This window comes from Tachypleus tridentatus, chromosome 12 (assembly GCF_004210375.1).
Source record: "Tachypleus tridentatus isolate NWPU-2018 chromosome 12, ASM421037v1, whole genome shotgun sequence".
NCBI classification, from domain to species: Eukaryota; Metazoa; Arthropoda; class Merostomata; order Xiphosura; family Limulidae; genus Tachypleus; species Tachypleus tridentatus.
The window spans coordinates 65,500,114-65,527,322 of record NC_134836.1 but is presented as its reverse complement, the minus strand read 5'-3'; the positions used below and the strand labels follow the sequence as shown (position 1 = coordinate 65,527,322).

At 31.9% G+C, this 27,209-nt stretch overlaps 5 non-coding genes across 5 annotated transcripts; all 5 read right to left on the bottom strand.

Moving 5' to 3' along the window:
* Nucleotides 1-2,871: 2,871 nt before the first annotated feature.
* Nucleotides 2,872-2,955, bottom strand: TRNAL-CAG (transfer RNA leucine (anticodon CAG)). The gene has a single exon. It is a non-coding gene; the product is annotated as a tRNA-Leu (tRNA).
* A 4,540-nt stretch (nt 2,956-7,495) lies between these two features.
* On the bottom strand, nt 7,496-7,579 carry TRNAL-AAG (transfer RNA leucine (anticodon AAG)). The gene has a single exon. It is a non-coding gene; the product is annotated as a tRNA-Leu (tRNA).
* A 4,537-nt stretch (nt 7,580-12,116) lies between these two features.
* On the bottom strand, nt 12,117-12,200 carry TRNAL-AAG (transfer RNA leucine (anticodon AAG)). Its single transcript has one exon. It is a non-coding gene; the product is annotated as a tRNA-Leu (tRNA).
* Nucleotides 12,201-16,726: 4,526 nt separating this feature from the next.
* TRNAL-AAG (transfer RNA leucine (anticodon AAG)) lies at nt 16,727-16,810 on the bottom strand. The gene has a single exon. It is a non-coding gene; the product is annotated as a tRNA-Leu (tRNA).
* A 4,523-nt stretch (nt 16,811-21,333) lies between these two features.
* TRNAL-AAG (transfer RNA leucine (anticodon AAG)) lies at nt 21,334-21,417 on the bottom strand. Its single transcript has one exon. It is a non-coding gene; the product is annotated as a tRNA-Leu (tRNA).
* Between the last annotated feature and the right edge of the window lie 5,792 nt (nt 21,418-27,209).

The window sequence follows — 27,209 nt, the reverse complement described above, 5'->3', positions numbered from 1 at the left end:
CTTATCACTTAAGATTGCCACCTCTTACAGGTATTTTATTGAATTGTTACTGCATACAATGCAGTCATTTCTTCGTCAACCTGACGATGACCGAAGAAGGTCAAAACGTTGTTTGCTCTTCTATGTAAAATATTTTCTCAACCCAAACGTGCCGTTTTTGCATATATAATGTCTTAACTGGTTAAGTGAAAAGATTTGCAGATTTCTTTCCTCAAGACAAATACCTTAAGAACTATTCAAATTAAAATCCAGGAAAAGCTGTGTATAACTAAGCCTCCATGCTAATACAGGAATCATAGTTCCTTTGTGTTCTGGTAGCATCGTCATGTGACTGTTCATCTTATCACAGCGTACGTTGGCTGTGGACTGCGGACGTCATCCACTCAACCAGCAAAGAACGTTGTTTTTTCAACACAAAAGTACCGTAACTTTCATTCAGGTAGAGTAGATATTGTCTGCTATAAAAACAAAGACAAAAAGGCAACTTGAATAAGCCAACTTCAACGGTTTTATGTACTACATTTTGATCAGAAAACTTCGTTCTACAAACTAAAGAAATGTGAACAACAGTTTATATATAAACAGGTAGGAAATATATGACATTCTTACATATTACACTTTTGGTACCTCGTCTGTTTCACGTTTCTCATTAAACTTGAAATTAAAATTAAATTTAAAACCAACAGGTTTTCAACTCTTAACATACTTGACGAGCATGTTATCTCTCTGTTATTTCTAAGACTATATAAACACCACACGGACGTCACTTACGATAAGAATTAAACACTTAACTATGGCGTAAAATGAGATACAATATGAGATAATGCATAATAATAATAATGATAGAAAAGACCCTTTAATTATAATTTTAAAATAAAAAATGATATATCATAAAATTAATATATCATCAAGTGATTTTATTTTACTTTTCAATTGAAAGGAAAAAAATACCGTAATTATAATACATGACTTTACAAAACGAAAGCTCTTTAACAATGAATGCAACACAAGAATGCCGTTTAACAATGAATAAAATACAATAATATCCTTTAACAATAAAGAATTCGTAAATCAACGCTTTAAAAAAGATATACGATGTAGAAGTACATACTTAAAACCGTAAACATGTCCTTTAGTGTTTAAGACTCATAAACTAGGTAAATTAATATGTAGAATTATACACGGACTACAGAAAAATCTACATAAAAATATCCTTTGATGAATATATATTATTATATGTAAGACAAACTTTAGAAACAATTAACTATTTCATTTAAAGGGAAGTAGATCAACACTATGTTAAAATGATTAAAAAAGACAAAATGCTGAAAAATTTACATCTTAAACAAAGAACTTCTACGTTTCTTTCAGAAGGATCAATGTATTTGTTTATTTGTTTTTGAATTTCGCACAAAGCTACTTGAGGGCTATCTGTGCCAGCCGTCCCTAATTTAGTGGTGTAAGACTAGAGGGAAGAAAGCTAGTCATCACCACCCACCGCCAACTCTTGGGCTAGATTTTTACCAACGAATAGTGGGATTGATCGTCACTTATAACGCCCCCACGGCTGAAAGTGCGACCATGTTTGGTGTGATGGTGATTCGAACATGCGACCCTCAGATTCTCTTACTCATGAACGCAAACCGTATCAATGTTGACAGAGTCTCTTCTTACACTTAAAACGCATAAATAAATCCTTGCACTGTTACATTTAACATTATTGACCTATTTCTTTCTTATACACCCTTTTTGATTTTCTGATTTGTTTTTTAACAAAATCCCTAGTATTGTGCGAAATGTATCACGTACTTTGGATTGGAGTAAATATGGTGTTATTAGCATATTATTATACAGCCTTTTTTACTTTTATTCTGAACTTCTTAGTAATAATTTCTATAATGGTGTAAGCCTTCAATCCAATCTATCACATTAAATTTTTGAAGTTTTTGTACGGTTACATTTATATCCAATTTTTTTATTCTTTGTGAACCAATATGTTTTATGTCTTTGTGAACCAATATGCTCTCAGTTCTAAAACAGTCGTCCTGGTATATTACTCTGTTATATAGACTATTTGGGGTAACCGTGCCGTGGACGAAATTTATGTAAATTCAGGATTAATAAAAGGTTATCTCAGAACATGAAAAGTTGTTTCCTTTATATATACTTTTAAAAGAGAGCAAAACACAACATGTGAAATCGTAAATTTGAATGTATCTCTTCATGGACCCAACAAAGCTTCATGCCAAATTTGGTGAAGATTCATCAATTGGTGCGAAGTAGTGGTAAAAACAACAAAAACAGAAACACTCACTTGTACAGCAAAATGCGAAGTTGATAATTTGTGTATATTTCTCTGTCGACCTAATAAACCTCCATACCAATTTTGGTGAAGATCCATACACACCTTGTGAAGTATTTACATGGACATATAACAGACAGTGCTATTATCTTTATATAGATGACTCTTGTAAATTAGATCTGCATGTTATGTATTCATGACGTCATATCTGCACCCTAAAAATGGAGAAAAATAAAATTCTCCGTGACAGGAAGCGGAACGAGAAAATCGTGACCGCTATTGCAACTCTATATCTACACAGGATAAAAATTTCGTAAAATTGGGGACTGTACATCGCGTAATAAAAACGATTTTTTTTTCAGTATCAGAAATATTAACGTGTACTTACATTTGTCTGCCTAGTTACAATAAAACAAAATTAAACGAAAGACACATTTATATTGACATTAAAAACATCATTTATTCCGAAAATTTATTTTCTAATCAGTTATTATAAAATACGTTATAAACGAATAGATCTACTTTTCATTTCTGCCGCTTTTTGATTTGAACAAAACACGAGATCTGTCTGTCAGAAGTGGGATTCGAACCCACGCCCGGAATACCGGACTGCGACCTGAACGCAGCGCCTTGGACCGCTCGGCCATTCTGACATGTAAATACTTCTTGACTAGTACATTTTCCTAATTTTGTACTGTTTTCAAAATATAAATTGTATAATATATTCGAAATAGTGTGAAAATAAAATAAAGAACACTTATCTATATTTTCAAATATAACACAGATTTGCATGCATTGAATAATATATGCTATACCATGATCAATAAATATAGAACACAAAGTTTCCGTTTCATTGGCACAGGGGTAATTCCGGAGGCTTATAGCACTAAAGACCGCATTTCGATACTTGTGGTAAGCACATCTCAAGTCCGTTGCACGGCTTTGTGCTTAACTATTAATAAAGAAACAGAGAACTTTGAGTTTTTTCATTAAAAGATAAATGAATAAAACACGTTGCAAGTAATAAAGGAAGTTTAAATTTAGATAATCCTACTTTGTACTTTACGTTTTCAAGATAAAAGTCTCTAGTTGTACACAAAGTTGTTTATCATATAATCTCTCTCTTTCTAAAATTATAACTATAACACAATACTTTGTTTAAATATTCAGTAGGTTATCCATGTAATATATTTTGTATGAATTCAGTCAACAATTCTGCGTTGGAATAAATTATTATTATTTTACAATTTTGTCACGGAGCCAAATGGTCAAATTATCTTGATGCAATAGTTTCCATTTTCAATGAGCAAGTGATGAAACCACACGTTACTTAATAGGTGTATTTTAACCTTCAAACGTTTGTTGGTGAAAACTGTTCAATATGTTACAAATTAGCACTGACCTGTTGAATATACTAATATAGGGTATGTGTTTGTGTTTTTCTTATAGCAAAGCTACATCGGGATATCTGCTGTGTCCACTGAGAGGAAATGAACCCCTGATTTTAGCATTATAGATCCGGAGACTTACCGCTGTCACAACGGGGTGCACTAACACAGAGCATTAATCCATTTTTGAAATGCAGGTCATTTACTTTTTTCTTTTTTTCCTGGCCTTACATCACAACTGAAAATATAGGAATCTTTAAATCACATTTTCCACTCAAAACAAATATTGTTGGAACTCTGAAGTTTTTTGGCACCAAGTTCAGATCAATTGGATTAACAAAAACAAAATGGAGGATCTTTCATTTCTCTCTAAGAGTGTGCTGTTCTGTCATACATACATTTGTAAGCGTAAATAGGATGTTTGTAAAAAGACATTTTTGACCAGTATAACTGTAGATTATTTAAATATTTAACTTTTTTACAATATTATTTTTTTGAAAAAAGAAATACATTATACTAAAAGGTAATAACGCTTGAATTTCCTCATCATTTGACATAATGTCGAATATACAGTTTTAAGAGTCAGAACTGGTTTTTAACACAAAATATCGATATTCTATGAACTGATTTCCTAGCAAGTATTACATAGGTCCACTTAATAACAACAAAATCAGCAGAATATTTTAAGTAATGTGAAATTGAAAACTCGTCAAAATTTTAAACATTGAAAACAGACTGGGCACGTGAGATGTGTGTAAAACAGCTTTATTACAACACAAAAAAACAAAAGAAAAATAGTGTTCTTACTTACATAAAAGAATGTACAATGTCTTAAGTGTGATGTCGGGAAAACCCACTTGTAGAGAAATATATATGCAAAAACGGCTCGTTTGGGTTGAGAAAATATTTTACATAGAACAGCGAACAACGTTTCGACCTTTTTTGGTAATCGTCATTTCTTCGTGAACCTGACGATAACCGAAGAAGGTCGAAACGTTGTTCGCTCTTCTATGTAAAATAAATTTCTTAACCCAAACGTGCCGTTTTTGCATATATAATGTCTTAACTGGATAAGTGAAAATATTAGCAGATTTCTTTCCTCAAGACAAATGCCTTAAGAACTAGTCAAATTGAAATCCATGGAAAGCTGCGTATAACTAAGCCTTCATGCTAATACAGGAATCATAGTTCCTTTGTGTTCTGGTAGCATCGTCGTGTGACTAGTCATCTTCTCACAGCGTTCGTTGGCTGTGGACTGCAGACGTCATCCACTCAACCAGCAAAGAACGTTGTTTTTTCAACACAAAAGTACTGTAACTTTCATTCAGGTAGAGTAGATATTGTCTGCTATAAAACAAAGACAAAAGGCAACTTGAATAAGCCAACTTCAACGGTTTAATGTACTACATTTTGATGAGAAAACGTCGTTCTACTAACTAAAGAAGTGTGAAGAACAGTTTATGTATAAACAGGTAGGAAATATATGACATTTTACATATTACACTTTTGGTACCTCGTCTGTTTCACGTTTCTCATTAAACTTGAAATTAAAATTAAAATTTAAAACCAACAGGTTTTAAACTCTTAACATACTTGAGGAGCATGTTATCACTCTTTTATTCCTAAGACTATATAAACATCACACGGACGTCACTTACTATAAGAATTAAACACTTAACTATGGCGTAAAATGAGATACAATATGAGATAATGCATAATAATAATAATGATAGAAAAGACCCTTTAATTATAATTTTAAAATAAAAAATGATATATCATAAAATTAATATATCATCAAGTGATTTTTTTTTTACTTTTCAATTGAAAGGAAAAAAATACCGTAATTATAATACATGACTTTACAAACCGAAAGCTCTTTAACAATGAATTCAACACAAGAATGCCGTTTAACAATGAATAAAATACAATAATATCCTTTAACAATAAAGAATTCGTAAATCAACGCTTTAAAAAGATATACTATGTAAAAGTACATACTTAAATCCGTAAAAATGTCCTTTAGTGTTTAAGACTCATAGAATAGGTAAATTAATATGTAGAATTATACACGGACTACAGAAAAATCTACATAAAAATATACTTTGATGAATATATATTATTATATGTAAGACAAACTTTAGAAACAATAAACTATTTCCTTTAAAGGGAAGTAGATCAACACTATGTTAAAATGATTAAAAAAGACAAAATGCTGAAAAATTTAGATCTTAAACGAAGAACTTTTACGTTTCTTTCAGAAGGATCAATGTATTTGTTTATTTGTTTTTGAATTTCGCACAAAGCTACTCGAGGGCTATCTGTGCTAGCCGTCCCTAATTTAGTGGTGTAAGACTAGAGGAAAGAAAGCTAGTCATCACCACCCACCGCCAACTCTTGGACTAGTTTTTTACCAACGAATAGTGGGATTGATCGTCACATTATAACGCCCCTACGGCTGAAAGTGCGACCATGTTTGGTGTGATAGTGATTCGAACATGCGACCCTCAGATTCTCTTACTCATGAACGCAAACCGTATCAATGTTGACAGAGTCTCTTCTTACACTTAAAACGCATAAATAAATCCTTGCACTGTTACATTTAACATTATTGACCTATTTCTTTCTTATACACCCTTTTTGATTTTCTGATTTGTTTTTTAACAAAATCCCTAGTATTGTGCGAAATGTATCACGTACTTTGGATTGGAGTAAATATGGTGTTATTAGCATATTATTATACAGCCTTTTTTAATTTCATTCTGAACTTCTTAGTAATAATTTCTATAATGGTGTAAGCCTTCAATCCAATCTATCACATTAAATTTTTGAAGTTTTGTACGGTTACATTTATATCCAATTTCCTTTTTTATGTCTTTGTGAACCAATATGCTCTCAGTTCTAAAACAGTCGTCCTGGTATATTACTCTGTTATATAAACTATTTGGGGTAACCGTGCCGTGGACGAAATTTATGTAAATTCAGGATTAATAAAGGTTATCTCAGAACATGAAAAGTTGTTTCCTTTATATATACTTTTAAAGAGAGCAAAACACAACATGTGAAATCGTAAATTTGAATGTATCTCCTCATGGACCCAACAAAGCTTCATGCCAAATTTGGTGAAGATTCATCAATTGATGCGAAGTAGTGGTAAAAAACAACAACAACAGAAACACTCACTTGTACCGCAAAATGCGAAGTTGATAGTTTGTGAATATTTCTTTATCGACCTAATAAACCTCAATACCAATTTTGGTGAAGATCCATACACACCTTGTGAAGTATTTACATGGACATATAATAGACAGTGCTATTATCTTTATATAGATGACTCTTGTAAATTAGATCTGCATGTGATGTATTCATGACGTCATATCTGCACCCTGAAAATGGAGAAAAATAATAAGATTCTCCTTGACAGGAAGCGGAAGCGAAACGAGAAAATCGTGACGCTATTGCAACTCTATATCTACACAGGATAAAAATTTCGTAAAATTGGGGGCTGTACATCGCGTAATAAAAACGTTTTTTTCAGTATCATTTAAGTAAGGGTTCTATTATAGTTTGATATTCAATGTTACAGTAGAGTAAGCAGACAAACCAGAATTATTAACATGTACTTACATTTGTCTGCCTAGTTACAATAAAACAAAATTAAACGAAAGACACATTTATATTGACATTAAAAACATCATTTATTCCGAAAATTTATTTTCTAATCAGTTATTATAAAATACGTTATAAACGAATAGATCTACTTTTCATTTCTGCCGCTTTTTGATTTTAACAAAACACGAGCTCTGTCTGTCAGAAGTGGGATTCGAACCCACGCCCGGAATACCGGACTGCGACCTTAACGCAGCGCCTTGGACCGCTCGGCCATTCTGACATGTATATACTTCTTGACTATTACATTTTCCTAATTTTTGTACTGTTTTCAAAATATAAATTGTATAATATATTCGAAATAGTGTGAAAATAAAATAAAGAACACTTATCTATATTTTCAAATATAACACAGATTTGCATGCATTGAATAATATCTGCTATACCATGATCAATAAATATAGAACACAAAGTTTCCGTTTCATTGGCACAGGGGTAATTCCGGAGGCTTATAGCACTAAAGACCGCATTTCGATACTTGTGGTAAGCACATCTCAAGTCCGTTGCACGGCTTTGTGCTTAACTATTTATAAAGAAACAGAGAACTTTGAGTTTTTTCATTAAAGATAAATGAATAAAACACGTTGCAAGTAATAAAGGGAAGTTTAAATTTAGATAATTCTACTTTGTACTTTACGTTTTTCAAGATGAAAAGTCTCTAGTTGTACACAAAGTTGTTTATCATATAATCTCTCTCTTTCTAAAATTATAACTATAACACAATACTTTGTTTAAATATTCAGTAGGTTATCCATGTAATATATTTTGTATGAATTCAGTCAACAATTCTGCGTTGGAATAAATTATTATTATTTTTACAATTTTGTCACGGAGCCAAATGGTCAAATAATCTTGATGCAATAGTTTCCATTTTCAATGAGCAAGTGATGAAACCACACGTTACTTAATAGGTGTATTTTAACCTTCAAACGTTTGTTGGTGAAAACTGTTCAATATGTTACAAATTAGCACTGACCTGTTGAATATACTAATATAGGGTATGTGTTTGTGTTTTCTTATAGCAAAGCTACATCGGGATATCTGCTGTGTCCACTGAGAGGAAATGAACCCCTGATTTTAGCATTATAGATCCGGAGACTTACCGCTGTCACAACGGGGTGCACTAACACAGAGCATTAATCCATTTTTGAAATGCAGGTCATTTTCTTTTTTCTTTTTTTCCTGGCCTTACATCACAACTGAAAATATAGGAATCTTTAAATCACATTTTCCACTCAAAACAAATATTGTTGGAACTCTGAAGTTTTTTTGGCACCAAGTTCAGATCAATTGGATTAACAAAACAAAATGGAGGATCTTTCATTTCTCTCTAAGAGTGTGCTGTTCTGTCATACATACATTTGTAAGCGTAAATAGGATGTTTGTAAAAAGACATTTTTGACCAGTATAACTGTAGATTATTTAAATATTTTAACTTTTTTACAATATTATTTTTTTGAAAAAAGAAATACATTATACTAAAAAGTAATAACGCTTGAATTTCCTCATCATTTGACATAATGTCGAATATACAGTTTTAAGAGTCAGAACTCGTTTTTAACACAAAATATCGATATTCTATGAACTGATTTCCTAGCAAGTATTACATAGGTCCACTTAATAACAACAAAATCAGCAGAATATTTTAAGTAATGTGAAATTGAAAACTCGTCTAAATTTTAAACATTGAAAAACAGACTGGGCACGTGAGATGTGTGTAAAACAGCTTTATTACAACACAAAAAACAAAAGAAAAATAGTGTTCTTACTTACATAAAAGAATGTACAATGTCTTAAGTGTGATGTCGGGAAAACCCACTTGTAGAGAAATATATATGCAAAAACGGCTCGTTTGGGTTGAGAAAATATTTTTCATAGAAGAGCGAACAACGTTTCGACCTTTTTTGGTAATCGTCATTTCTTCGTGAACCTGACGATAACCGAAGAAGGTCGAAACGTTGTTCGCTCTTCTATGTAAAATAAATTTCTTAACCCAAACGTGCCGTTTTTGTATACATAATGTCTTAACTGGATAAGTGAAAATATTAGCAGATTTCTTTCCTCAAAACAAATGCCTTAAGAACTAGTCAAATTGAAATCCATGGAAAGCTGCGTATAACTAAGCCTTCATGCTAATACAGGAATCATAGTTCCTTTGTGTTCTGGTAGCATCGTCGTGTGACTAGTCATCTTCTCACAGCGTTCGTTGGCTGTGGACTGCAGACGTCATCCACTCAACCAGCAAAGAACGTTGTTTCTTTCAACACAAAAGTACTGTAACTTTCATTCAGGTAGAGTAGATATTGTCTGCTATAAAACAAAGACAAAAGGCAACTTGAATAAGCCAACTTCAACGGTTTAATGTACTACATTTTGATGAGAAAACGTCGTTCTACTAACTAAAGAAGTGTGAAGAACAGTTTATGTATAAACAGGTAGGAAATATATGACATTTTACATATTACACTTTTGGTACCTCGTCTGTTTCACGTTTCTCATTAAACTTGAAATTAAAATTAAAATTTAAAACCAACAGGTTTTAAACTCTTAACATACTTGAGGAGCATGTTATCACTCTTTTATTCCTAAGACTATATAAACACCACACGGACGTCACTTACTATAAGAATTAAACACTTAATTATGGCGTAAAATGAGATACAATATGAGATAATGCATAATAATAATAATGATAGAAAAGACCCTTTAATTATAATTTTAAAATAAAAATGATATATCATAAAATTAATATATCATCAAGTGATTTTTTTTTTACTTTTCAATTGAAAGGAAAAAATACCGTAATTATAATACATGACTTTACAAACCGAAAGCTCTTTAACAATGAATTCAACACAAGAATGCCGTTTAACAATGAATAAAATACAATAATATCCTTTAACAATAAAGAATTCGTAAATCAACGCTTTAAAAAGATATACTATGTAAAAGTACATACTTAAATCCGTAAAATGTCCTTTAGTGTTTAAGACTCATAGAATAGGTAAATTAATATGTAGAATTATACACGGACTACAGAAAAATCTACATAAAATTATACTTTGATGAATATATATTATTATATGTAAGACAAACTTTAGAAACAATAAACTATTTCCTTTAAAGGGAAGTAGATCAACACTATGTTAAAATGATTAAAAAAGACAAAATGCTGAAAAATTTAGATCTTAAACGAAGAACTTTTACGTTTCTTTCAGAAGGATCAATGTATTTGTTTATTTGTTTTGAATTTCGCACAAAGCTACTCGAGGGCTATCTGTGCTAGCCGTCCCTAATTTAGTGGTGTAAGACTAGAGGAAAGAAAGCTAGTCATCACCACCCACCGCCAACTCTTGGACTAGTTTTTTACCAACGAATAGTGGGATTGATCGTCACATTATAACGCCCCACGGCTGAAAGTGCGACCATGTTTGGTGTGATGGTGATTCGAACATGCGACCCTCAGATTCTCTTACTCATGAACGCAAACCGTATCAATGTTGACAGAGTCTCTTCTTACACTTAAAACGCATAAATAAATCCTTGCACTGTTACATTTAACATTATTGACCTATTTCTTTCTTATACACCCTTTTTGATTTTCTGATTTGTTTTTTAACAAAATCCCTAGTATTGTGCGAAATGTATCACGTACTTTGGATTGGAGTAAATATGGTGTTATTAGCATATTATTATACAGCCTTTTTACTTTCATTCTGAACTTCTTAGTAATAATTCCTATAATGGTGTAAGCCTTCAATCCAATCTATCACATTAAATTTTTGAAGTTTTTGTACGGTTACATTTATATCCAATTTCCTTGTTTTATGTCTTTGTGAACCAATATGCTCTCAGTTCTAAAACAGTCATCCTGGTATATTACTCTGTTATATAAACTATTTGGGGTAACCGTGCCGTGGACGAAATTTATGTAAATTCAGGATTAATAAAAGGTTATCTCAGAACATGAAAAGTTGTTTCCTTTATATATACTTTTAAAAGAGAGCAAAACACAACATGTGAAATCGTAAATTTGAATGTATCTCTTCATGGACCCAACAAAGCTTCATGCCAAATTTGGTGAGATTCATCAATTGGTGCGAAGTAGTGGTAAAAAAACAACAACAACAGAAACACTCACTTGTACCGCAAAATGCGAAGTTGATAGTTTGTGTATATTTCTTTATCGACCTAATAAACCTCAATACCAATTTTGGTGAAGATCCATACACACCTTGTGAAGTATTTACATGGACATATAATAGACAGTGCTATTATCTTTATATAGATGACTCTTGTAAATTAGATCTGCATGTGATGTATTCATGACGTCATATCTGCACCCTGAAAATGGAGAAAAATAATCAGATTCTCCTTGACACGAAGCGGAAGCGAAACGAGAAAATCGTGACGCTATTGCAACTCTATATCTACACAGGATAAAAATTCGTAAAATTGGGGGCTGTACATCGCGTAATAAAAACGTTTTTTTCAGTATCATTTAAGTAAGGGTTCTATTATAGTTTGATATTCAATGTTACAGTAGAGTAAGCAGACAAACCAGAATTATTAACATGTACTTACATTTGTCTGCCTAGTTACAATAAAACAAAATTAAACGAAAGACACATTTATATTGACATTAAAAACATCATTTATTCCGAAAATTTATTTTCTAATCAGTTATTATAAAATACGTTATAAACGAATAGATCTACTTTTCATTTCTGCCGCTTTTTGAACAAAACACGAGCTCTGTCTGTCAGAAGTGGGATTCGAACCCACGCCCGGAATACCGGACTGCGACCTTAACGCAGCGCCTTGGACCGCTCGGCCATTCTGACATGTAAATACTTCTTGACGAGTACATTTTCCTAATTTTTGTACTGTTTTCAAAATATAAATTCTATAATATATTCGAAATAGTGTGAAAATAAAATAAAGAACACTTATCTATATTTTCAAATACAACACAGATTTGCATGCATTGAATAATATATGCTATACCATGATCAATAAATATAGAACACAAAGTTTCCGTTTCATTGGCACAGGGGTAATTCCGGAGGCTTATAGCACTAAAGACCGCATTTCGATACTTGTGGTAAGCACATCTCAAGTCCGTTGCACGGCTTTGTGCTTAACTATTAATAAAGAAACAGAGAACTTTGAGTTTTTCATTAAAAGATAAATGAATAAAACACGTTGCAAGTAATAAAGGAAGTTTAAATTTAGATAATCCTACTTTGTACTTTACGTTTTTCAAGATAAAAAGTCTCTAGTTGTACACAAAGTTGTTTATCATATAATCTCTCTCTTTCTAAAATTATAACTATAACACAATACTTTGTTTAAATATTCAGTAGGTTATCCATGTAATATATTTTGTATGAATTCAGTCAACAATTCTGCGTTGGAATAAATTATTATTATTTTTACAATTTTGTCACGGAGCCAAATGGTCAAATAATCTTGATGCAATAGTTTCCATTTTCAATGAGCAAGTGATGAAACCACACGTTACTTAATAGGTGTATTTTAACCTTCAAACGTTTGTTGGTGAAAACTGTTCAATATGTTACAAATTAGCACTGACCTGTTGAATATACTAATATAGGGTATGTGTTTGTGTTTTCTTATAGCAAAGCTACATCGGGATATCTGCTGTGTCCACTGAGAGGAAATGAACCCTGATTTTAGCATTATAGATCCGGAGACTTACCGCTGTCACAACGGGGTGCACTAACACAGAGCATTAATCCATTTTGAAATGCAGGTCATTTTCTTTTTCTTTTTTTCCTGGCCTTACATCACAACTGAAAATATAGGAATCTTTAAATCACATTTTCCACTCAAAACAAATATTGTTGGAACTCTGAAGTTTTTTGGCACCAAGTTCAGATCAATTGGATTAACAAAAACAAAATGGAGGATCTTTCATTTCTCTCTAAGAGTGTGCTGTTCTGTCATACATACATTTGTAAGCGTAAATAGGATGTTTGTAAAAAGACATTTTTGACCAGTATAACTGTAGATTATTTAAATATTTTAACTTTTTTACAATATTATTTTTTTGAAAAAAGAAATACATTATACTAAAAAGTAATAACGCTTGAATTTCCTCATCATTTGACATAATGTCGAATATACAGTTTTAAGAGTCAGAACTCGTTTTTAACACAAAATATCGATATTCTATGAACTGATTTCCTAGCAAGTATTACATAGGTCCACTTAATAACAACAAAATCAGCAGAATATTTTAAGTAATGTGAAATTGAAAACTCGTCTAAATTTTAAACATTGAAAAACAGACTGGGCACGTGAGATGTGTGTAAAACAGCTTTATTACAACACAAAAAACAAAAGAAAAATAGTGTTCTTACTTACATAAAAGAATGTACAATGTCTTAAGTGTGATGTCGGGAAAACCCACTTGTAGAGAAATATATATGCAAAAACGGCTCGTTTGGGTTGAGAAAATATTTTTCATAGAAGAGCGAACAACGTTTCGACCTTTTTTGGTAATCGTCATTTCTTCGTGAACCTGACGATAACCGAAGAAGGTCGAAACGTTGTTCGCTCTTCTATGTAAAATAAATTTCTTAACCCAAACGTGCCGTTTTTGCATATATAATGTCTTAACTGGATAAGTGAAAATATTAGCAGATTTCTTTCCTCAAGACAAATGCCTTAAGAACTAGTCAAATTGAAATCCATGGAAAGCTGCGTATAACTAAGCCTTCATGCTAATACAGGAATCATAGTTCCTTTGTGTTCTGGTAGCATCGTCGTGTGACTAGTCATCTTCTCACAGCGTTCGTTGGCTGTGGACTGCAGACGTCATCCACTCAACCAGCAAAGAACGTTGTTTCTTTCAACACAAAAGTACTGTAACTTTCATTCAGGTAGAGTAGATATTGTCTGCTATAAAAACAAAGACAAAAAGGCAACTTGAATAAGCCAACTTCAACGGTTTAATGTACTACATTTTGATGAGAAAACGTCGTTCTACTAACTAAAGAAGTGTGAAGAACAGTTTATGTATAAACAGGTAGGAAATATATGACATTTTACATATTACACTTTTGGTACCTCGTCTGTTTCACGTTTCTCATTAAACTTGAAATTAAAATTAAAATTTAAAACCAACAGGTTTTAAACTCTTAACATACTTGAGGAGCATGTTATCACTCTTTTATTCCTAAGACTATATAAACATCACACGGACGTCACTTACTATAAGAATTAAACACTTAACTATGGCGTAAAATGAGATACAATATGAGATAATGCATAATAATAATAATGATAGAAAAGACCCTTTAATTATAATTTTAAAATAAAAATGATATATCATAAAATTAATATATCATCAAGTGATTTTTTTTTACTTTTCAATTGAAAGGAAAAAATACCGTAATTATAATACATGACTTTACAAACCGAAAGCTCTTTAACAATGAATTCAACACAAGAATGCCGTTTAACAATGAATAAAATACAATAATATCCTTTAACAATAAAGAATTCGTAAATCAACGCTTTAAAAAGATATACTATGTAAAAGTACATACTTAAATCCGTAAAAATGTCCTTTAGTGTTTAAGACTCATAGAATAGGTAAATTAATATGTAGAATTATACACGGACTACAGAAAAATCTACATAAAAATATACTTTGATGAATATATATTATTATATGTAAGACAAACTTTAGAAACAATAAACTATTTCCTTTAAAGGGAAGTAGATCAACACTATGTTAAAATGATTAAAAAGACAAAATGCTGAAAAATTTAGATCTTAAACGAAGAACTTTTACGTTTCTTTCAGAAGGATCAATGTATTTGTTTATTTGTTTTGAATTTCGCACAAAGCTACTCGAGGGCTATCTGTGCTAGCCGTCCCTAATTTAGTGGTGTAAGACTAGAGGAAAGAAAGCTAGTCATCACCACCCACCGCCAACTCTTGGACTAGTTTTTTTTACCAACGAATAGTGGGATTGATCGTCACATTATAACGCCCCACGGCTGAAAGTGCGACCATGTTTGGTGTGTTGGTGATTCGAACATGCGACCCTCAGATTCTCTTACTCATGAACGCAAACCGTATCAATGTTGACAGAGTCTCTTCTTACACTTAAAACGCATAAATAAATCCTTGCACTGTTACATTTAACATTATTGACCTATTTCTTTCTTATACACCCTTTTGATTTTCTGATTTGTTTTTAACAAAATCCCTAGTATTGTGCGAAATGTATCACGTACTTTGGATTGGAGTAAATATGGTGTTATTAGCATATTATTATACAGCCTTTTTTACTTTCATTCTGAACTTCTTAGTAATAATTCCTATAATGGTGTAAGCCTTCAATCCAATCTATCACATTAAATTTTTGAAGTTTTGTACGGTTACATTTATATCCAATTTCCTTTTTTTATGTCTTTGTGAACCAATATGCTCTCAGTTCTAAAACAGTCGTCCTGGTATATTACTCTGTTATATAGACTATTTGGGGTAACCGTGCCGTGGACGAAATTTATGTAAATTCAGGATTAATAAAAGGTTATCTCAGAACATGAAAATTGTTTCCTTTATATATACTTTTAAAGAGAGCAAAACACAACATGTGAAATCGTAAATTTGAATGTATCTCCTCATGGACCCAACAAAGCTTCATGCCAAATTTGGTGAAGATTCATCAATTGATGCGAAGTAGTGGTAAAAACAACAACAACAGAAACACTCACTTGTACCGCAAAATGCGAAGTTGATAGTTTGTGAATATTTCTTTATCGACCTAATAAACCTCAATACCAATTTTGGTGAAGATCCATACACACCTTGTGAAGTATTTACATGGACATATAATAGACAGTGCTATTATCTTTATATAGATGACTCTTGTAAATTAGATCTGCATGTGATGTATTCATGACGTCATATCTGCACCCTGAAAATGGAGAAAAATAATCAGATTCTCCTTGACAGGAAGCGGAAGCGAAACGAGAAAATCGTGACGCTATTGCAACTCTATATCTACACAGGATAAAATTTCGTAAAATTGGGGCTGTACATCGCGTAATAAAACGTTTTTTCAGTATCATTTAAGTAAGGGTTCTATTATAGTTTGATATTCAATGTTACAGTAGAGTAAGCAGACAAACCAGAATTATTAACATGTACTTACATTTGTCTGCCTAGTTACAATAAAACAAAATTAAACGAAAGACACATTTATATTGACATTAAAACATCATTTATTCCGAAAATTTATTTTCTAATCAGTTATTATAAAATACGTTATAAACGAATAGATCTACTTTTCATTTCTGCCGCTTTTGAACAAAACACGAGCTCTGTCTGTCAGAAGTGGGATTCGAACCCACGCCCGGAATACCGGACTGCGACCTTAACGCAGCGCCTTGGACCGCTCGGCCATTCTGACATGTAAATACTTCTTGACTACTAAATTTTCCTAATTTTTGTACTGTTTTCAAAATATAAATTCTATAATATATTCGAAATAGTGTGAAAATAAAATAAAGAACACTTATCTATATTTTCAAATATAACACAGATTTGCATGCATTGAATAATATATGCTATACCATGATCAATAAATATAGAACACAAAGTTTCCGTTTCATTGGCACAGGGGTAATTCCGGAGGCTTATAGCACTAAAGACCGCATTTCGATACTTGTGGTAAGCACATCTCAAGTCCGTTGCACGGCTTTGTGCTTAACTATTAATAAAGAAACAGAGAACTTTGAGTTTTTCATTAAAGATAAATGAATAAAACACGTTGCAAGTAATAAAGGGAAGTTTAAATTTAGATAATCCTACTTTGTACTTTACGTTTTTCAAGATAAAAAGTCTCTAGTTGTACACAAAGTTGTTTATCATATAATCTCTCTCTTTCTAAAATTATAACTATAACACAATACTTTGTTTAAATATTCAGTAGGTTATCCATGTAATATATTTTGTATGAATTCAGTCAACAATTCTGCGTTGGAATAAATTATTATTATTTTTACAATTTTGTCACGGAGCCAAATGGTCAAATTATCTTGATGCAATAGTTTCCATTTTCAATGAGCAAGTGATGAAACCACACGTTACTTAATAGGTGTATTTTAACCTTCAAACGTTTGTTGGTGAAAACTGTTCAATATGTTACAAATTAGCACTGACCTGTTGAATATACTAATATAGGGTATGTGTTTGTGTTTTCTTATAGCAAAGCTACATCGGGATATCTGCTGTGTCCACTGAGAGGAAATGAACCCTGATTTTAGCATTATAGATCCGGAGACTTACCGCTGTCACAACGGGGTGCACTAACACAGAGCATTAATCCATTTTGAAATGCAGGTCATTTTCTTTTTTTTTTTTTCCTGGCCTTACATCACAACTGAAAATATAGGAATCTTTAAATCACATTTTCCACTCAAAACAAATATTGTTGGAACTCTGAAGTTTTTTTGGCACCAAGTTCAGATCAATTGGATTAACAAAAACAAAATGGAGGATCTTTCATTTCTCTCTAAGAGTGTGCTGTTCTGTCATACATACATTTGTAAGCGTAAATAGGATGTTTGTAAAAAGACATTTTTGACCAGTATAACTGTAGATTATTTAAATATTTTAACTTTTTTACAATATTATTTTTTTGAAAAAGAAATACATTATACTAAAAGTAATAACGCTTGAATTTCCTCATCATTTCACATAATGTCGAATATACAGTTTTAAGAGTCAGAACTGGTTTTTAACACAAAATATCGATATTCTATGAACTGATTTCCTAGCAAGTATTACATAGGTCCACTTAATAACAACAAAATCAGCAGAATATTTTAAGTAATGTGAAATTGAAAACTCGTCTAAATTTTAAACATTGAAAAACAGACTGGGCACGTGAGATGTGTGTAAAACAGCTTTATTACAACACAAAAAACAAAAGAAAAATAGTGTTCTTACTTACATAAAAGAATGTACAATGTCTTAAGTGTGATGTCGGGAAAACCCACTTGTAGAAATATATATGCAAAAACGGCTCGTTTGGGTTGAGAAAATATTTTACATAGAAGAGCGAACAACGTTTCGACCTTTTTTGGTAATCGTCATTTCTTCGTGAACCTGACGATAACCGAAGAAGGTCGAAACGTTGTTCGCTCTATAAAAATAAATTTCTTAACCCAAACGTGCCGTTTTACATATATATCTTAACTGGATAAGTGAAAATATTAGCAGATTTCTTTCCTCAAGACAAATGCCTTAAGAACTAGTCAAATTGAAATCCATGGAAAGCTGCGTATAACTAAGCCTTCATGCTAATACAGGAATCATAGTTCCTTTGTGTTCTGGTAGCATCGTCGTGTGACTAGTCATCTTCTCACAGCGTTCGTTGGCTGTGGACTGCAGACGTCATCCACTCAACCAGCAAAGAACGTTGTTTCTTTCAACACAAAAGTACTGTAACTTTCATTCAGGTAGAGTAGATATTGTCTGCTATAAAACAAAGACAAAAGGCAACTTGAATAAGCCAACTTCAACGGTTTAATGTACTACATTTTGATGAGAAAACGTCGTTCTACTAACTAAAGAAGTGTGAAGAACAGTTTATGTATAAACAGGTAGGAAATATATGACATTTTACATATTACACTTTTGGTACCTCGTCTGTTTCACGTTTCTCATTAAACTTGAAATTAAAATTAAAATTTAAAACCAACAGGTTTTAAACTCTTAACATACTTGAGGAGCATGTTATCACTCTTTTATTCCTAAGACTATATAAACATCACACGGACGTCACTTACTATAAGAATTAAACACTTAACTATGGCGTAAAATGAGATACAATATGAGATAATGCATAATAATAATAATGATAGAAAAGACCCTTTAATTATAATTTTAAAATAAAAATGATATATCATAAAATTAATATATCATCAAGTGATTTTTTTTTACTTTTCAATTGAAAGGAAAAAATACCGTAATTATAATACATGACTTTACAAACCGAAAGCTCTTTAACAATGAATTCAACACAAGAATGCCGTTTAACAATGAATAAAATACAATAATATCCTTTAACAATAAAGAATTCGTAAATCAACGCTTTAAAAAGATATACTATGTAAAAGTACATACTTAAATCCGTAAAATGTCCTTTAGTGTTTAAGACTCATAGAATAGGTAAATTAATATGTAGAATTATACACGGACTACAGAAAAATCTACATAAAATATACTTTGATGAATATATATTATTATATGTAAGACAAACTTTAGAAACAATAAACTATTTCCTTTAAAGGGAAGTAGATCAACACTATGTTAAAATGATTAAAAAGACAAAATGCTGAAAAATTTAGATCTTAAACGAAGAACTTTTACGTTTCTTTCAGAAGGATCAATGTATTTGTTTATTTGTTTTTGAATTTCGCACAAAGCTACTCGAGGGCTATCTGTGCTAGCCGTCCCTAATTTAGTGGTGTAAGACTAGAGGAAAGAAAGCTAGTCATCACCACCCACCGCCAACTCTTGGACTAGTTTTTTACCAACGAATAGTGGGATTGATCGTCACATTATAACGCCCCCACGGCTGAAAGTGCGACCATGTTTGGTGTGATGGTGATTCGAACATGCGACCCTCAGATTCTCTTACTCATGAACGCAAACCGTATCAATGTTGACAGAGTCTCTTCTTACACTTAAAACGCATAAATAAATCCTTGCACTGTTACATTTAACATTATTGACCTATTTCTTTCTTATACACCCTTTTTGATTTTCTGATTTGTTTTTTAACAAAATCCCTAGTATTGTGCGAAATGTATCACGTACTTTGGATTGGAGTAAATATGGTGTTATTAGCATATTATTATACAGCCTGTTTTTACTTTCATTCTGAACTTCTTAGTAATAATTCCTATAATGGTGTAAGCCTTCAATCCAATCTATCACATTAAATTTTTGAAGTTTTTGTACGGTTACATTTATATCCAATTTCCTTTTTTTATGTCTTTGTGAACCAATATGCTCTCAGTTCTAAAACAGTCGTCCTGGTATATTACTCTGTTATATAGACTATTTGGGGTAACCGTGCCGTGGACGAAATTTATGTAAATTCAGGATTAATAAAAGGTTATCTCAGAACATGAAAAGTTGTTTCCTTTATATATAATTTTAAAAGAGAGCAAAACACAACATGTGAAATCGTAAATTTGAATGTATCTCCTCATGGACCCAACAAAGCTTCATGCCAAATTTGGTGAAGATTCATCAATTGATGCGAAGTAGTGGTAAAAACAACAACAACAGAAACACTCACTTGTACCGCAAAATGCGAAGTTGATAATTTGTGTATATTTCTCTATCGACCTAATAAACCTCAATACCAATTTTGGTGAAGATCCATACACACCTTGTGAAGTATTTACATGGACATATAATAGACAGTGCTATTATCTTTATATAGATGACTCTTGTAAATTAGATCTGCATGTGATGTATTCATGACGTCATATCTGCACCCTGAAAATGGAGAAAAATAATCAGATTCTCCTTGACAGGAAGCGGAAGCGAAACGAGAAAATCGTGACGCTATTGCAACTCTATATCTACACAGGATAAAATTTCGTAAAATTGGGGCTGTACATCGCGTAATAAAACGTTTTTTCAGTATCATTTAAGTAAGGGTTCTATTATAGTTTGATATTCAATGTTACAGTAGAGTAAGCAGACAAACCAGAATTATTAACATGTACTTACATTTGTCTGCCTAGTTACAATAAAACAAAATTAAACGAAAGACACATTTATATTGACATTAAAACATCATTTATTCCGAAAATTTATTTTCTAATCAGTTATTATAAAATACGTTATAAACGAATAGATCTACTTTTCATTTCTGCCGCTTTTTGATTTGAACAAAACACGAGCTCTGTCTGTCAGAAGTGGGATTCGAACCCACGCCCGGAATACCGGACTGCGACCTTAACGCAGCGCCTTGGACCGCTCGGCCATTCTGACATGTAAATACTTCTAGACTACTAAATTTTCCTAATTTTTGTACTGTTTTCAAAATATAAAATCTATAATATATTCGAAATAGTGTGAAAATAAAATAAAGAACACTTATCTATATTTTCAAATATAACACAGATTTGCATGCATTGAATAATATATGCTATACCATGATCAATAAATATAGAACACAAAGTTTCCGTTTCATTGGCACAGGGGTAATTCCGGAGGCTTATAGCACTAAAGACCGCATTTCGATACTTGTGGTAAGCACATCTCAAGTCCGTTGCACGGCTTTGTGCTTAACTATTAATAAAGAAACAGAGAACTTTGAGTTTTTCATTAAAAGATAAATGAATAAAACACGTTGCAAGTAATAAAGGGAAGTTTAAATTTAGATAATCCTACTTTGTACTTTACGTTTTTCAAGATAAAAAGTCTCTAGTTGTACACAAAGTTGTTTATCATATAATCTCTCTCTTTCTAAAATTATAACTATAACACAATACTTTGTTTAAATATTCAGTAGGTTATCCATGTAATATATTTTGTATGAATTCAGTCAACAATTCTGCGTTGGAATAAATTATTATTATTTTTACAATTTTGTCACGGAGCCAAATGGTCAAATAATCTTGATGCAATAGTTTCCATTTTCAATGAGCAAGTGATGAAACCACACGTTACTTAATAGGTGTATTTTAACCTTCAAACGTTTGTTGGTGAAAACTGTTCAATATGTTACAAATTAGCACTGACCTGTTGAATATACTAATATAGGGTATGTGTTTGTGTTTTCTTATAGCAAAGCTACATCGGGATATCTGCTGTGTCCACTGAGAGGAAATGAACCCTGATTTTAGCATTATAGATCCGGAGACTTACCGCTGTCACAACGGGGTGCACTAACACAGAGCATTAATCCATTTTGAAATGCAGGTCATTTACTTTTTTCTTTTTTCCTGGCCTTACATCACAACTGAAAATATAGGAATCTTTAAATCACATTTTCCACTCAAAACAAATATTGTTGGAACTCTGAAGTTTTTTTGGCACCAAGTTCAGATCAATTGGATTAACAAAAACAAAATGGAGGATCTTTCATTTCTCTCTAAGAGTGTGCTGTTCTGTCATACATACATTTGTAAGCGTAAATAGGATGTTTGTAAAAAGACATTTTGACCAGTATAACTGTAGATTATTTAAATATTTTAACTTTTTTACAATATTATTTTTTGAAAAAAGAAATACATTATACTAAAAGGTAATAACGCTTGAATTTCCTCATCATTTGACATAATGTCGAATATACAGTTTTAAGAGTCAGAACTGGTTTTTAACACAAAATATCGATATTCTATGAACTGATTTCCTAGCAAGTATTACATAGGTCCACTTAATAACAACAAAATCAGCAGAATATTTTAAGTAATGTGAAATTGAAAACTCGTCTAAATTTTAAACATTGAAAAACAGACTGGGCACGTGAGATGTGTGTAAAACAGCTTTATTACAACACAAAAAACAAAAGAAAAATAGTGTTCTTACTTACATAAAAGAATGTACAATGTCTTAAGTGTGATGTCGGGAAAACCCACTTGTAGAAATATATATGCAAAAACGGCTCGTTTGGGTTGAGAAAATATTTTACATAGAAGAGCGAACAACGTTTCGACCTTTTTTGGTAATCGTCATTTCTTCGTGAACCTGACGATAACCGAAGAAGGTCGAAACGTTGTTCGCTCTTCTATGTAAAATAAATTTCTTAACAAACGTGCCGTTTTACATATATAATGTCTTAACTGGATAAGTGAAAATATTAGCAGATTTCTTTCCTCAAGACAAATGCCTTAAGAACTAGTCAAATTGAAATCCATGGAAAGCTGCGTATAACTAAGCCTTCATGCTAATACAGGAATCATAGTTCCTTTGTGTTCTGGTAGCATCGTCGTGTGACTAGTCATCTTCTCACAGCGTTCGTTGGCTGTGGACTGCAGACGTCATCCACTCAACCAGCAAAGAACGTTGTTTCTTTCAACACAAAAGTACTGTAACTTTCATTCAGGTAGAGTAGATATTGTCTGCTATAAAAACAAAGACAAAAAGGCAACTTGAATAAGCCAACTTCAACGGTTTAATGTACTACATTTTGATGAGAAAACGTCGTTCTACTAACTAAAGAAGTGTGAAGAACAGTTTATGTATAAACAGGTAGGAAATATATGACATTTTTACATATTACACTTTTGGTACCTCGTCTGTTTCACGTTTCTCATTAAACTTGAAATTAAAATTAAAATTTAAAACCAACAGGTTTTAAACTCTTAACATACTTGAGGAGCATGTTATCACTCTTTTATTCCTAAGACTATATAAACATCACACGGACGTCACTTACTATAAGAATTAAACACTTAACTATGGCGTAAAATGAGATACAATATGAGATAATGCATAATAATAATAATGATAGAAAAGACCCTTTAATTATAATTTTAAAATAAAAATGATATATCATAAAATTAATATATCATCAAGTGATTTTTTTTACTTTTCAATTGAAAGGAAAAAATACCGTAATTATAATACATGACTTTACAAACCGAAAGCTCTTTAACAATGAATTCAACACAAGAATGCCGTTTAACAATGAATAAAATACAATAATATCCTTTAACAATAAAGAATTCGTAAATCAACGCTTTAAAAAAGATATACTATGTAAAAGTACATACTTAAATCCGTAAAAATGTCCTTTAGTGTTTAAGACTCATAGAATAGGTAAATTAATATGTAGAATTATACACGGACTACAGAAAAATCTACATGAAAATATACTTTGATGAATATATATTATTATATGTAAGACAAACTTTAGAAACAATAAACTATTTCCTTTAAAGGGAAGTAGATCAACACTATGTTAAAATGATTAAAAAAGACAAAATGCTGAAAAATTTAGATCTTAAACGAAGAACTTTTACGTTTCTTTCAGAAGGATCAATGTATTTGTTTATTTGTTTTTGAATTTCGCACAAAGCTACTCGAGGGCTATCTGTGCTAGCCGTCCCTAATTTAGTGGTGTAAGACTAGAGGAAAGAAAGCTAGTCATCACCACCCACCGCCAACTCTTGGACTAGTTTTTTTACCAACGAATAGTGGGATTGATCGTCACATTATAACGCCCCCACGGCTGAAAGTGCGACCATGTTTGGTGTGATGGTGATTCGAACATGCGACCCTCAGATTCTCTTACTCATGAACGCAAACCGTATCAATGTTGACAGAGTCTCTTCTTACACTTAAAACGCATAAATAAATCCTTGCACTGTTACATTTAACATTATTGACCTATTTCTTTCTTATACACCCTTTTTGATTTTCTGATTTGTTTTTTAACAAAATCCCTAGTATTGTGCGAAATGTATCACGTACTTTGGATTGGAGTAAATATGGTGTTATTAGCATATTATTATACAGCCTTTTTTACTTTCATTCTGAACTTCTTAGTAATAATTCCTATAATGGTGTAAGCCTTCAATCCAATCTATCACATTAAATTTTTGAAGTTTTTGTACGGTTACATTTATATCCAATTTCCTTGTTTTATGTCTTTGTGAACCAATATGCTCTCAGTTCTAAAACAGTCATCCTGGTATATTACTCTGTTATATAAACTATTTGGGGTAACCGTGCCGTGGACGAAATTTATGTAAATTCAGGATTAATAAAAGGTTATCTCAGAACATGAAAAGTTGTTTCCTTTATATATACTTTTAAAGAGAGCAAAACACAACATGTGAAATCGTAAATTTGAATGTATCTCTTCATGGACCCAACAAAGCTTCATGCCAAATTTGGTGAGATTCATCAATTGGTGCGAAGTAGTGGTAAAAAAACAACAACAACAGAAACACTCACTTGTACCGCAAAATGCGAAGTTGATAGTTTGTGTATATTTCTTTATCGACCTAATAAACCTCAATACCAATTTTGGTGAAGATCCATACACACCTTGTGAAGTATTTACATGGACATATAATAGACAGTGCTATTATCTTTATATAGATGACTCTTGTAAATTAGATCTGCATGTGATGTATTCATGACGTCATATCTGCACCCTGAAAATGGAGAAAAATAATCAGATTCTCCTTGACACGGAAGCGGAAGCGAAACGAGAAAATCGTGACGCTATTGCAACTCTATATCTACACAGGATAAAATTTCGTAAAATTGGGGCTGTACATCGCGTAATAAAACGTTTTTTCAGTATCATTTAAGTAAGGGTTCTATTATAGTTTGATATTCAATGTTACAGTAGAGTAAACAGACAAACCAGAATTATTAACGTGTACTTACATTTGTCTGCCTAGTTACAATAAAACAAAATTAAACGAAAGACACATTTATATTGACATTAAAACATCATTTATTCCGAAAATTTATTTTCTAATCAGTTATTATAAAATACGTTATAAACGAATAGATCTACTTTTCATTTCTGCCGCTTTTGATTTGAACAAAACACGAGCTCTGTCTGTCAGAAGTGGATTCGAACCCACGCCCGGAATACCGGACTGCGACCTTAACGCAGCGCCTTGGACCGCTCGGCCATTCTGACATGTAAATACTTCTTGACTACTAAATTTTCCTAATTGTTGTACTGTTTTCAAAATATAAATTCTATAATATATTCGAAATAGTGTGAAAATAAAATAAAGAACACTTATCTATATTTTCAAATATAACACAGATTTGCATGCATTGAATAATATATGCTATACCATGATCAATAAATATAGAACACAAAGTTTCCGTTTCATTGGCACAGGGGTAATTCCGGAGGCTTATAGCACTAAAGACCGCATTTCGATACTTGTGGTAAGCACATCTCAAGTCCGTTGCACGGCTTTGTGCTTAACTATTTATAAAGAAACAGAGAACTTTGAGTTTTTTCATTAAAAGATAAATGAATAAAACACGTTGCAAGTAATAAAGGGAAGTTTAAATTTAGATAATCCTACTTTGTACTTTACGTTTTTCAAGATAAAAAGTCTCTAGTTGTACACAAAGTTGTTTATCATATAATCTCTCTCTTTCTAAAATTATAACTATAACACAATACTTTGTTTAAATATTCAGTAGGTTATCCATGTAATATATTTTGTATGAATTCAGTCAACAATTCTGCGTTGGAATAAATTATTATTATTATTACAATTTTGTCACGGAGCCAAATGGTCAAATAATCTTGATGCAATAGTTTCCATTTTCAATGAGCAAGTGATGAAACCACACGTTACTTAATAGGTGTATTTTAACCTTCAAACGTTTGTTGGTGAAAACTGTTCAATATGTTACAAATTAGCACTGACCTGTTGAATATACTAATATAGGGTATGTGTTTGTGTTTTTCTTATAGCAAAGCTACATCGGGATATCTGCTGTGTCCACTGAGAGGAAATGAACCCCTGATTTTAGCATTATAGATCCGGAGACTTACCGCTGTCACAACGGGGTGCACTAACACAGAGCATTAATCCATTTTGAAATGCAGGTCATTTACTTTTTTCTTTTTTTCCTGGCCTTACATCACAACTGAAAATATAGGAATCTTTAAATCACATTTTCCACTCAAAACAAATATTGTTGGAACTCTGAAGTTTTTTTGGCACCAAGTTCAGATCAATTGGATTAACAAAAACAAAATGGAGGATCTTTCATTTCTCTCTAAGAGTGTGCTGTTCTGTCATACATACATTTGTAAGCGTAAATAGGATGTTTGTAAAAAGACA